We start from the raw sequence: 13063 nt of genomic DNA on the forward strand, positions 1-13063 counted from the left end.
TGAAAGGTTGGAGGTACAGAGAAGAGCTGCCGTGCTCTTAACTGCTGAGCTAACCCTGCAGCCCCTCTAGCAGTATTTCTACGTTATTTTCCAAATCCTGACCAAGCCTGCTCAGTCACCGGGTTTTCCAGCATCGGATGGAGGATTAAAAAGAAGGAGACAGTTAGACAACACTGTAGCAAGAGCCCAGCCAGTTCTGAGGCTGAGGTGGGTTATATTTTCCATGGTTTGCTTTACACCATTTTAATTACATGCAAGTAACAATACAGTCAGTTCTAGGTTAAGGGAACAAGCAAGACAATGAACATAATTAGTCAAGGAACTAGCAAGGCCATGAACAAAGTCCTGCGATCACTGTTTCTAAGGGCTCTTGGATGACCAGGATTATCTGAGCCTACTTCCCTGTCCTAGGCCAAAGCCTATTTCTTTGTTCTAGTCTAAAATCAGATTTCTGCCTGAGCTTACTTCCCTGTCCAACCCCAAAGTCAAATTCCTGCCTATCGTACCCCTGCTTCCTTGTCCCAGCCCAATGTCAAATTCTTGCCAAGAGACTCCAAAGTCTCTCCACAAAATCCCATTCCCTTACCTATTTGTTTGGTTGGGGGGAGGGGGTCAGAGCACACGCACTACCTGTGAAGGAGGCACTTGTGAAGATCAGGAGACAAGTTGCAAGTGGAATTGATTTTCTTCCTCCACTGTGTTGTTCCCAGCGTTGAATTCAGGTCACCAAGCCTGAGTTCCTAAGGTGAATCTCATCTGATCTTCATGGGCCAGTCAACCTTCGAACTCATCACTGCATTTGGTTGGCTAAAATTTTTGCTTAGAACGTGTGTACCTGTCCTTTTGGCTTCCTTTCAGTTTTCTCATCTTCCTAGCAGGATGATGCTCTCCTTCCTTACAAGTTCTGTCGAGAAGCATTGCTTGCTGCAGATTTTCCTGGTGTTTCTTCCAGACTGACACTGTCTTCAAGATATCTACAAGCTAGCTCCTCTTGCTTTTTGAAGAAAGAAAAAAAGATATTTATTGGCATCTCCCACTGGGGCCATTTTGATTTTCTTTGTGGAAGGTACTTTTTGGTAGTTTTTTTTTTTTTAAACCCTTCTAGTCTCTTGAATGTCCCTAAAACAATGCTAAGGCAAGCTCGATTTGACTGATTTGCAACTCCTGCCCTTTGGGAAAGTTTCTGACACAAATTCAATGTCTATATAGACTAAAGTATATTCTGAATATAGCTCTCTTCTTAGATGGGCTTTGAGACACAGTGTCTTCCAACGAACCTATTCACAAGGCTGGGATACCGCTCCCATGTGCTTACCACACAAACACAAGGGCCTGAGTTCAGAACCTCTGGGTTCTGGGTCTTGTTGGCCAGCCAGTCTAAGTAAATCAGCAAACTTCAGGTTCAGTGAGTGTCTCTGTCTTAACAACAACAACAATGGACTTCTGGCCTCCACCCAAGTAGGGACATATTTCTACCCATGACACACATACACACATACATTTGGCGATGTGAACAGTCTTTACTAAAGATAATTTGGATCCGTCCCCTCTGTTTTGTTCTGTCATTTTGTCTATGAATGGTTATCAATTTTTACAGATCTTTTTTAAAAAGTTGGGAGACTGGGTATATAATCTAGATTGTAGAGCCCTTACCTAACATGTATCTGAGTAAAATTTAATACTATAACATATCACTATGAATGGGTATTTTCAGGGACATTGCAGCATTAAGTACTTATACTAGAAAAATCAAATTCCAGAACCACACAGCTTGGCTTGGTGATTCACGACCCAGCCCTCTGTTTTGCCAGATGAAAGATTTCTAGAGACCACAAGTGATGTGTATATAAAAAAAAAGAAAAGATGACTTCCCGTGTTTCAGCACCAACATTAGGAAAAGGATGAGGAGAGTCAGGGGTATATGGCCCATGGAGGTGGTTGGTGGTGAAGCCTGGGGGCAAGGGAGATGCCTCCGGGGGACCCATGTTGGGAATCTCTCCCCACTGAAGGACCAGCCACATGATGGTATAGTATAGAATAGAGTTTATTCAGGGCATGGGGAGGGGAGTTAAGAGGGTGGTAGAGCCAGAGAGGGGAGAGGAAGAGAAGGGAAGGGAGGCTGGCCATGAGCACATGAAGGGTGGGGGGAGGGAATGGGGAGAGAAGGGGCAAGGGGGTGGGGGAACCAAGAGGCCAAAAGAGCAAGAGAGAGAGAAGCGGGCAAGCAGCCCCTTTTATAGTGTCTGGTAACTGGGGAGGAGCATACCTGGCTGTTACCAGGTAACTGAGGGGTGGGGTTTGCAGAATCCCAGCAACAAGAACTCAAATGTACTCAACATGCTGAAACGAGACAGTTAAAAGTAGACAATTTAGAGATGGAGAGACGGCCCCATGGTTAAGAAAGTTTGCTGCACTTTCATAGGACCCAAGTTTGACTCCCAACACCCACATCAGGTGGTTTACAACTGGTGATAGGAAATCCAGTATCCTCTTCTGAACACCGTGAGCACCTACACTCCGTACACACACACACACACACACACACACACACACACAGCAGTAAATAAATACTTCGTGGAGATGGCTCAGTAGCTAAGACACTTGCTCTTGTAGAGGACCAGGGTTTCATTACCAGGACCCACGTGGTGGCTCACAACCATCTGTAACTCCAGTTCCAGGGCATCCAATGCTCTCTTTTGACCTGAGGACATGACAAACATGTAGGCAAAACACTAATACACATAAAATTAAATGAATCTAAAAATACTTAAAGAATAATTTTTGTGTGTATTCTCTGTGTATGTGTATGTGTACATGTACATGCATGTGCTTGTGTTGGTGGAGACCAGAGGTTGATGTTAAACACTTTCCTAAATTGCTCTTCACCTTGGTTTTTGGGACAGGGTCTCTCACTAAACCTGAAACTCATCGATTTTGCCAGACTGACTGGCCAGAGAGCCCTAGGGATTTGCTTCTCTCTGACTCCCTAGTTCTGAATTATAAATACAAACTACCCAAGCTTTTCACAGAGATACTAGGGGTCTGAACTCATGTCCTTAAAGCTTGGACAGTGAGTATTTTACCAAGTGAGCTTTCTCCTCAGCCCCCATGGGGCAATTTTTGTTGTATTTTACTGTAACCCTCTGATGAGGGTTAAGCAATCTTTAGAGGGACTAAAACAAAACAAAAACAATCAAAAAAAAAAAAAAAAAACTGTGAGTTACTATTAAGGATAAACACACCACTGCCTTGTAGCCCAGCACTTCACTTCTGGTCTCTAAGTGCAGGTACCCATTGAAACACATAGACAGAGGCTGGAGAGATGATGCATTGGTTAAGAGCATTCGATACTCTTCCAGAGAACCTGGGCTTGATTCTTAGCATCGACAGAGTGGTTCAAAACAGTCTATAGTTACAATTCATGGAATCCAAAGTCCTCTTCTGACCTCCGTGGGCACCAGACCTGTACCTAGTGCATAGATATATATGCAAGCAAAACACCCGTACACACAAAATAATTTTTAACGTTTATTTATTTACGTATGTGAGGACACTGCAGTTGTCTTCAGACACACCAGAAGAGGTCACCAGATCCCATTCCAGATGGCTAAGAGCCACCATGTGATTGCTGGGAATTGAACTCAGGACCTCTGGAAGAGTAGTCAGTGCTCTTAACCACTGAGCCATCTCTCTAGCCCCCACAAAATAATTTTAAAATCAGGGAGTGCCAGGCAGTGGTGGCACACACCTTCAATCACAGCACTCAGGAGGCAGAGGCAGGCAGTTCTCTTGTGAGTTTGAGGCCAACCCGGTCTACGGAGAGAGTTCCAGGACAGCCAAGGCTACACAGAGTTCATCAAGACCTGGTGGGTAAGTTCATTGTGTTGTATTCTTACAACAGACTACAGCGGTAAAACCAGCTTAATTACTGTAGCCTACAGCCGGGTAGACAAGCCAACACACAAGAATACAAACTCACGACTTCATTTCTAAGAAGTCCAAGGACAGAGAGACACAGGAAAGGAAGAAAGAAACTGTGAAATCAGAAGAGGTGAGATGGCTCCTTATAACCCTGGCTGCTGGGAGTTGGGAGTCTGAAACTCAGGCTAAACACAGATAAGTTGGAGCCACCATTTAGGCTTCAAAGAGAAAAAATTTAAAGGCTCAGAATTGCAGGGCCAAAACTCAAAGAAGTCTTCTGAGCTTATTCCAGGCTCTCTCTTTGACCTTGGTCAAGGTCGTTTCCTCTGGACCCATTTATGCTGTTTATTCAACAGGAAAAAAAAACTGACTTAGGACACGGAACAAAGTAATTTTAATAAGTAGGCAGGTGGCAGGGCAACCTCCAGCCTGGTGCTGCGGGAAGTTGAGCCGGGTGGAGTTGGGCTGCAACAGGCCTGAGGGGGAGGGGTGGAGGTTCTACTCTCTGAGTCTGTCCTAAAGGGGACTCGGTCGTCTCGCCTCCCGCCCAAGGTCTGGTCGCTTTCTTCCTTCTTGAGCTCTTTGGGCCTCGCCCCGCCCCTCCTTCTCACATTCCCAACTCCCAAGGACAACTTGTCGCTGGCTTCAGACGCCAGCCCCGCCTGAGGCTTTCTTCTGTCCCCGACTGGCTGTTTTCTTTTGTCTATTTGTCTGTTTCTGCACTTGACAATTTCTTCGGGAACTAAGTTGAATCTACTTTCTTTTCTCTTATATTCTCTCTCTCTCTCTCTCTCTCTCTCTCTCTCTCTCTCTCTCTCTCTCTCTCTCTCTCTCTCTCTCTCTCTCACACACACACACACACACACACACACACACACCATCTTCTCTTCTTCCTCCTAGCCATCTTGGAGTCTTCCAGCTGGCTCTGGCCTGTCCTTGGCACCTCCCCACTGCCTTCTGATCCGACGGCGTCCCAGGCGGTGTAGACTGGTAAGTCTGCTCCCGGAAGGAGGCTCCGGGATGATCCACGCGGCCGCCGCCGCGCCCCGCACCCACCGGCGGCGCCACGGAGACGCAGGATGTTCCAGATCCTCCGAGCGCCGTCGGCGCCACCACACCAGACACACACGGTTCACGAGGCCTCAAAGGGTGGAGGCGGTGTCCAGGGGCCGACTCTTGGGTGGCCGCCACTTTGGTACCAAGATACCTCAGGATCCCCCAACCTATGGAGACGCTCGGAGGACAGCGCGGGTTCCAAGAGGTAGGTGATGTGGTCCTCGCCCTTGAACATATTCTAGGTAGGACTGCGCGGAGGAGGACCAAGAATGGAGAGGCCCTCTGCGGCCTTGCGACCTGGTGGCATGAGCTTCGATCACCACTAAGGGTGAGGAGCGAAAGCGGCATAACCTTGAGCTCCAGACCGACCTAGGTTTCTGGTTGGAGCATTCAAGGACCCGCCGAACCACCCGACCCCCTCCCCCAATCTCTTTGGCTCAACTATTCTACTCCAACGCTGGTGTGCGGCCCCAGGGTTCCCTCCCTCGTCCCACCACACGCATGCATCTCTAGCTACTCCTGTTCTTCCTGCTCACAAGCCTAGACTCCAATAGGACCTAAAGCGACAGAGGTGATCTGCCCTAAACGGCCTTCCTGGTGGGGATTACTTAGGAAAAAAAAAAAAAAAGCCATTTCTTTCCCCGAAAAAAATGAAGCACTTCTCCCTGAAATTGTGTGGGTCCAGGGGAGAGCCCCGAGGTGCAGAACCAACATGCATGCTCTTTGCTCTGTAGCTGCACCCCGCCCCCCAAATGAACGGAGAAAGGATGGAAGAATGTTCTTTCGTCTTTGAGGGACTGCGGGGTGGGGGGGACCTAGGTCCCTTACTTTTCAAATTGCTGATTCTGATGAGACTCCTCTTGCCACGGAGAGCATGCATCCGACTGAGGAATCTAGGCGCCGCCATCTTACTCGAAACGCTCTTGCACAGAATCGCTGCTGCCGAGCGCGTGCGGTTTTTGTAGAAGGGTCCGTCGTTTACCTGGAGTGCGCACAAGGCCGGGAGAGGGGGGAATTGAACTCTATAGATATGGTTTGGGGAGTCAATACCGGAATCACCCGAGGTTTGAAACAGGCATTTAGAGAGTAAGAGTAGAGAGGCTGCATACCCATGGATACTGTGGCGTCTCTGAGGAGTCATTGAACACGAAGACTTAGGAATTCCACAAGACAGCAAGCTGCCTGTCTCAAATTAACCAGTGAGTAAAAGTGAGGATTTGCCCAAACATGCCACAGAGACATAAAGTCACACTTTCCCAATTATGTTTGTGCTAATAACAAAAGTAGTATTGTTCCTTTATGTACCTCCCTTCTCCCCAAATAAAACAGTCTGTAGCATATGTGCTGTCTGCCACATGTGGTCTGGTGCTGCCCTGCCCAGGTCTGGCTTTCCTGAAGAAACAGAATCAAAGAGACCCGTACAGGAGGATCTGGGCTTCCAGGAGGGTCAAGTTTCCTTCTCTGGGTATACTTAGCTTAGTCTTTTTGAGGAAAGAGACTGGGGCTTTTTCTGATAGAATATTCTTTCCAAGTTTTTCTGGGGCCAATGTTTCTCTTCATGCACTTGGTTACAAGTCCAGAGAGGCAGCCAACAGAGATCAAACTGCCTTCTTCACTGCCAAATGCTCTTGGGTCCTCACTCAGGGAGAGCCAGCACTCTGCCTTAAGTTAGAACTGAGACTCCAACACACACACACACACACACACACACCTCATATAAGGGGAATAGGGAGGATCGGACCTAGTATCAGACTTTCCTCCTCCTTGGAGTAAAACATCGGATTTCAGATGCTTTAAATTGTGAATTGTTGAATTGTGAATTGTTATAATCTATGGTAATCTCCCTCTCTCAAATTTTCTCTCCCCCCTCCCCCCATCTTTCCTTCCCTCCCAGATTTGATGTGCTTCTCTCCAAATATAGAGAAACTGAAATTTAAGGGCCTTTCCTGGTTTAGTGAGAGGAATTAAAGAGGGAAAGAAAGAAATACGTGACCCACGCAGGCAGCAGCCAAGGAGAGATGCCACAGGCATCCAAGTTGTCCCTGCCCTCCCAGACTTAGACGCTACTTGATTCTGCAACCCTTCTCTGGAGGCTCAGCAGTGCCCTCTTCCCCATGAGGAATAAGTTTTCAAGAATGGGAGAAGAAAATATGTAGGTATTTAGGTAACCAGAGGGAGTCTACAGTTTGGCTAAGAGATCCAGGCAGACAGAGAAAGGCAACCAGACGGGGGTTGGGGGAAGGGGGTTGAGGATTTTTGGAAAGAATCTGGAAATGAGACCAGGGCAGAAGGGGGGCATGCCTGTCCTGCCTAGCAGTTCCAATGGTTCTTGGTCCCCAAACCCACTTTGATCCATAAATCATAAGCATTGGGACCATATATCCACACTTAGAATCTGCTCCCAAGAGCAATGGGGAAAACACAGGTCTCTTTGGCAGCCCTGCAACTTCCCACTCAATTTGGCAATGTAGAGAGGTCGACTTGAGCTCAGAGGAGTCCAGGGACCTGAAGAGCAGAACCTAAACCTCTGGCTTCTCACTCTGCGGCTCCTTTTCTGGCTTCCAACCCAGGCTTTCTCCGAAAAATGACACGAAGCTTTCTTTTTTCTTTTTCTTTCCGTTTTTTATTTCTTCTTCTTTCCCTTTTGGTGTAAAATCGTGAGATTCCGTGTTGGAGGCTTTCTGATTTCTTGAACTTCGGTTAAGGCCACCTCTCCCTGAATTGATGAGGGCAGTTTGTGTCTGGAAATGAGGCCACACATGGTTAATGACTGTAGACCTTCACTACCCCAAGCCTTTCACTGAGATTCCTGTGCTGAACCAGGTCAGCCATCACCTTTGAAAACACCAGTTGGTACTTCATTCCTCCTCACCACCGAGTGTAATCAAATAAAAGCACCCAGAGCCAGAAACTTGGGTCTGGAATTCCAACATCTTCTTTCTCAAGAACATGTCAAGTGGCGATTATTAGCCCACTTCCTGTTCTTCCCTTTCCCCTCCCTCTCTCTAGCCACGGTTATTGGAAGGCAAGCCTTTCCCTAGCTGGGATAATCAAGTAAAGTGCCCCCACAGCTGGTCACTGGCATAGAGCCCCCGGCTAAGTCTCTCCTGTCCCGTCCTGCCCCCCTGCCCCCAATTTGGATCGCTTCCGGACACCTGTTGTAGTCTGAGTCTCAGCTGAAGTGGAGAGTGAAGGGGTTTTAGTCGAAAACGGGAAATGAAAAATGCTTAGATATCAGGTGGTAATGACCACAGGAAAAAAATAGCTCCAAGCCAGTGTAGGCTTCAGAAAGCTCCTAAAGTCTTGTAAAAAGTCTCTCTCAAAAGAAAAGTTACACCTCGACTTGTAGCCAGGGTGTTTGCTGAGGACTGATCAGATCCCCAGAAACTCCTTCATGGAGAGAGAAGTCAACGGTGACATACTTCACTTTTTAAAGACAATTAACGGGGAGAGTGATTCGATTTCTGCTTTTACCTCTTTTTAAGTCCGATCCCTCCTTAGCCCAGGGATGGGCTCCTGGACTCCAAAGTAAAATGAGGGATCAGAGTTCCCAGAAGCTTCTGGGCTTCTTCAAGATGAAAAGTCTTTTTTATTCTTTACTTCCTTAGCTCTTGGTGGGACCAGGTATCTCTGGAGTTAAGTTATCGAAGGGAAAAGAAACCTGCGCGTCCCTCCTCCCTCTCCGACTCCTGACTCCTGGCTACTAGTAAGGGTGCATCATGGACTCCGGTGCCCATTGCAGACCTGGGGGGGGGGACCCCGCCCCCATGGCACGCACGTGGGGCTTGGTATCTTTAGGCAATTTCATGTTGGGTTAAGTTATGGTGCGATCTATTGGCCTCTCCTGCTGTGATGATGTGGTGAGAGGCAGGACAGGATGGGCACTAGACGGAGAGGTGGCCAAGCCAATGAGCCGCAGAGAAATGGGCTCATTGGGTCTGTGCTCTGTGCTGGCTACTGCCACAGCGGATGGAATCTGGACTAACCCAGAGCCCCAGCAGCATGGAGCTGGGAACCAGCGCTGGCATCGGGAAGGAGGGAAGAAGTGAAGGGAGGTCTCAGTTACACAGATGCTATCCTCAAACTGCAATGCCAAGGGCCTGCAGACGGACCTCCATCCCTGCCCTCGGGGACCAGAGGAGATGCAGGCGTTTGGAGAGGCTCTGTCCAGACCCCATGCAGACTAGAAACTAATTTAGTGCCAAGTGGGACCTCACTACTTATGACCTAGCAGTTTTGAGAACCAGGGCTGCCGCCTCGACAGGCTCCCTTGTTTTTACAGAGGGAGCATCCTCTGGGAGAGACTCTATATCTCTGAGCTGAAGAATACTTGAGAAACAATTTACTGGCTTCCCTTTGGACCACAAACTCACCGCCTCCGCCCTGAATTTCCCTGCTCTGGGGTTCTTTTTTTAGATGCCACCTCCCTTGCCACCATTAACAGACACTTGCAAACCCACTAAGTCCCCAGAAGAGGGACACTTCCATCCTCTGGAACAGGCCAATTAATTAAGAGAACATTAAGAAGCCGGAGGAGCTGTAATGTAGCGGTTTGGAACTTGGGGGCGCTGATGAGGTCATTAACTTTGGAGTAAAGATTTGGAGGGCGCCGCTGGACCCTTCTCAGCATCCGGGTTTTGGTCACTCCACCTGCCGACAGCTTCAGCGTTCAACCTCTCTCCTCTTGTCTATCGACATGTTTCCCCTTTCATTTTCATTTTCTCTGATGTTTTACCTCTAGGTATCTAGAACTAAATTCCTACTATTTCTACCTACCTGTCACAGACCAAAATAACTCAGAGGCTACAAGAAGCAGCCACACACTGGCTATCTAGGCTAAAGGGTCTCAAATTTAGCTCCTTAGACCACATTCTAAAGTGTAGAAGCTGAAAATTCCCCTAGACTGAAACACATCCTCCAGGAGAAGACCCTTGCAGGGGAGAAAATGGTTTCAGAAACTTGTTCTGCCGGAACAGCTCAAGATAAGGCAGAAGGGTCAGGTCCTGGCAGAGAAAACCCCCACAAAACTTTGGTTACAGACACAAAGACCTCAGCCTGGAAGCTCAGTCGTGAGGGAAGTGTGCAAAAAAAAAAAAAACAAAAAAACAAAAACAAAAAACAAAACAAAACGAGTGTGTTGTAGGTTGCTTTCAGCACCTGTGAGATATGCAGGACCTTCTCAAAAGGCCAGGTGACAGTACCCACAGGGTTTTGCGGTGCACATTGCAGCCCCTTTAGTTGGCTTTTCCAAGTTAGTTTCACACCCTCTGATTCAGTGTTGGTTGCTTGTGTGTGAACAGCAGTGGGTGGGGAGGGGCTGATTCTTAGCTTAGGGGCTCTCGCTGATACTTTAAAGTTTGATTAAAAACATACGATTCCACCCTTTCCACGGAGGTAGTACTCCTTAAATCCCACAGCTTCAGAGGGTTTGAGGACTACTCACTTCCCAGGCTAAGAGCTATTTGGATTGAGGGAAGGAGCCAGTCTGTGGAAAACACTGAAACCAGATAGAGGTCAGGTTTATGCAGATTTCACTTCTTGTCCTTTGGCCAGCAGTTGCATGTTTGCCAGGCCACCCAGCACCTTTGAAAATATTCAGGGCTGGGCATGTGCCCAGGGTTTGGGAGGCAAAGTCAGGTGATTCTCTATGAGTTAGAGCCCAGACTGGTCTACCAAGTGAGTTCAAAGGTGGAAAGATACATAGTGAAAGACTTGGACGGAAAAAAAAAAAAAAAACTAACTAACAAACTAAGAGTAACAACAGCAACAACAAAACCAAAATAATACAACCCCAGCCAATTAATCTCTAAGGAGGCCAGGGATACAGAAAATTTCTATCAGAGAGAGAGAGGGAGAGAGAGAGAGAGAGAGAGAGAGAGAGAGAGAGAGAGAGAGAGGAGAGAGAGAGAGAGAGAGAGGGAGAGAGAGAGAGAGAGAGAGAGAGAGAATGTTGAGCCAGCAGCTTGTCTGGACTCCGGGTAGAAGCTAGTGTCTCTTCCCTAGGACCAAGGGGACTTAGGAGCTTTGCTGCAGTGTGGAAGGTTTGCTGGGGATGCTGGTCTGGGTCTGGCCCGTCAGGTCAGTTGTTATGGAGGCTGGGCTTAGGCAGCCCATTGGGTACTAACAAAAACTAGGGGAAGTTTTGGAAAAGAAAGGCTTTCCTCCCAAACTATCCTCTAGCTGGTACCATGAACTGGAAAACAAGGATCCTCAGCAATCCTTAGTAGTGCTCTTCTGTGTTACTTTACTGACCCACCCACTGAGTTCCCTCAGAGCCCTTAACTGCCTGGGGTTGAGGCCATGGACTGAGGTTGGGAAACGTCAAAAGGAGAAGGGTTTAAATATATATATATATATATTTTTTCTTGTGCATGTTAGACAAGCACTCTGCCATGAGGCTATAGCCCCAGCTTGCTTCTAAATACCTTTATCATCTTGTATGTAAGACATGAAGAACAGTCAACCTCTGGGAATCCTAGGGGGACCTCCCCACTTTCCCTAATGCCTTCCTATGTTGTGGTTTATTTCAAACCCATCTAAATGAGTATCTCTCTTCTCTAGCTAGGAAAATTGTCCTGGTGCCCTACCCCACCTATACTCAACCCACCTAGATCCCCACCAGAAAAAAAGTTGTGCCTTCTTAGGGCCTTGAGAGTCCCCTCCCTAGGTCTATGTTCAAACAAACGATGGGGTGTGGAGATCACCTGCTTTCTTGTACACACTTATGTGAGTAATTCTTTCCCTTCCTGGCTGTTCTCCATTGTCTGTACATTTCAAACAATCCTGCCTTGGAGCAGATAGGACCCTGACCCCTTGTCAGTTGCTGTCTCTTAGCTGCCAAACCCAACAGCTCTGGTCTGTGGCTAGTCAGCTAATGGGATTCAAACCCCTGCCTGAAAATGAAAAGAAAAAAAAAAATAAACAATTTTCTGCCTGGGACAGCTTAAACTGAATAATCGTGACTGTGACAACCTGACCTAAATGTTTTTAATCAGAGCAGAAGAAATATATACCCATTTGCTCCCTACTTTACTAATTAAAGGAAGCTAATTGGTGTTTTCAGGAACTTCCGACTGAGGGTCAGAAGCCTCAAGTCATCTTTTCACCCCTCCTGGCCCCACCCCACCCTCAGTGGAAAGTCCCCACTGTGGAGTTGGCCTCTTTCTGTCAGACAATGGGAGAGATGCTCCAGGCCCTCTGGCTCCTCCTTTGCACCATTTCTTAGGCCCTGAAAAGAACACATGGTGATTGGCCAGAAGTTCTTGCCCCAGCAGGGTTGTCCCCTTTCACACGTCCCTAGACTTGTTTCTAGGAGCCAAGACCTCTTGCTGGTTGCCAAGTCAGCACTGTCTAGTTGATGGGGTGTTACTCCCACTGGAGGCCCAGAATTCAGCCCAGTACTGGGCACGAGGGAGGAGCTCAGAAAATGTCCCTCCAATGTGGAATAAAAAGTCCCCACCAGGATAAAAGTCTTCACCTATCTGGAGGGTTTCCTGGCAGGTGCAAGACCCAGTTCTGTCCGTCCTTTCTCGCACGCTCTGTTTCACCTCAGTCTTCTGCTCCCCTATTTTTTTCCTACTCACTTTCTAATGCAGGACCCCCCCTCACCTCAGCAAAAGCAAAGGGCTCACCTGGAAGCCCCTTTGCAGCCACTCTGCAGACCCCCTCCCCCTGCCCCCATGAGATCCAGAAACTTCAGGCTACAGGGAGTTTGAACCTGAAATGAGCCAGATAATTGCCCCAATTCGCTGTTCCTTATTGAAGAGATAGTTTACAGGCTAAGAGGTTCAAAGGGCTCACTTTTATGGACACTGCTCTAAGTCAAAAGAATACATTACACACAAACAGGCCGAGGCTCTCTGCCCTCCAACCTAGACTGGTTCTCAGAACAAAGGAGACTTCCTCCTTCTCCCTCCTCCTTTCCCTCCCTCTTCCTCCTCCTCCTCTCTCTGCCTTCCTTACTATTAATACTTACTAAATGTTTTCTGCCCTTGAGACATCATACTTAATTCTAGGCACACAGTACATGAATTACTATAGTAACCTTGAGATCTAAGGCGTTCAGTTTTTTGTTTTTTGTTTTTTT

Source organism: Micromys minutus (genome assembly GCF_963924665.1).
Source record: "Micromys minutus genome assembly, chromosome: 10".
Lineage (NCBI taxonomy): Eukaryota > Metazoa > Chordata > Mammalia > Rodentia > Muridae > Micromys > Micromys minutus.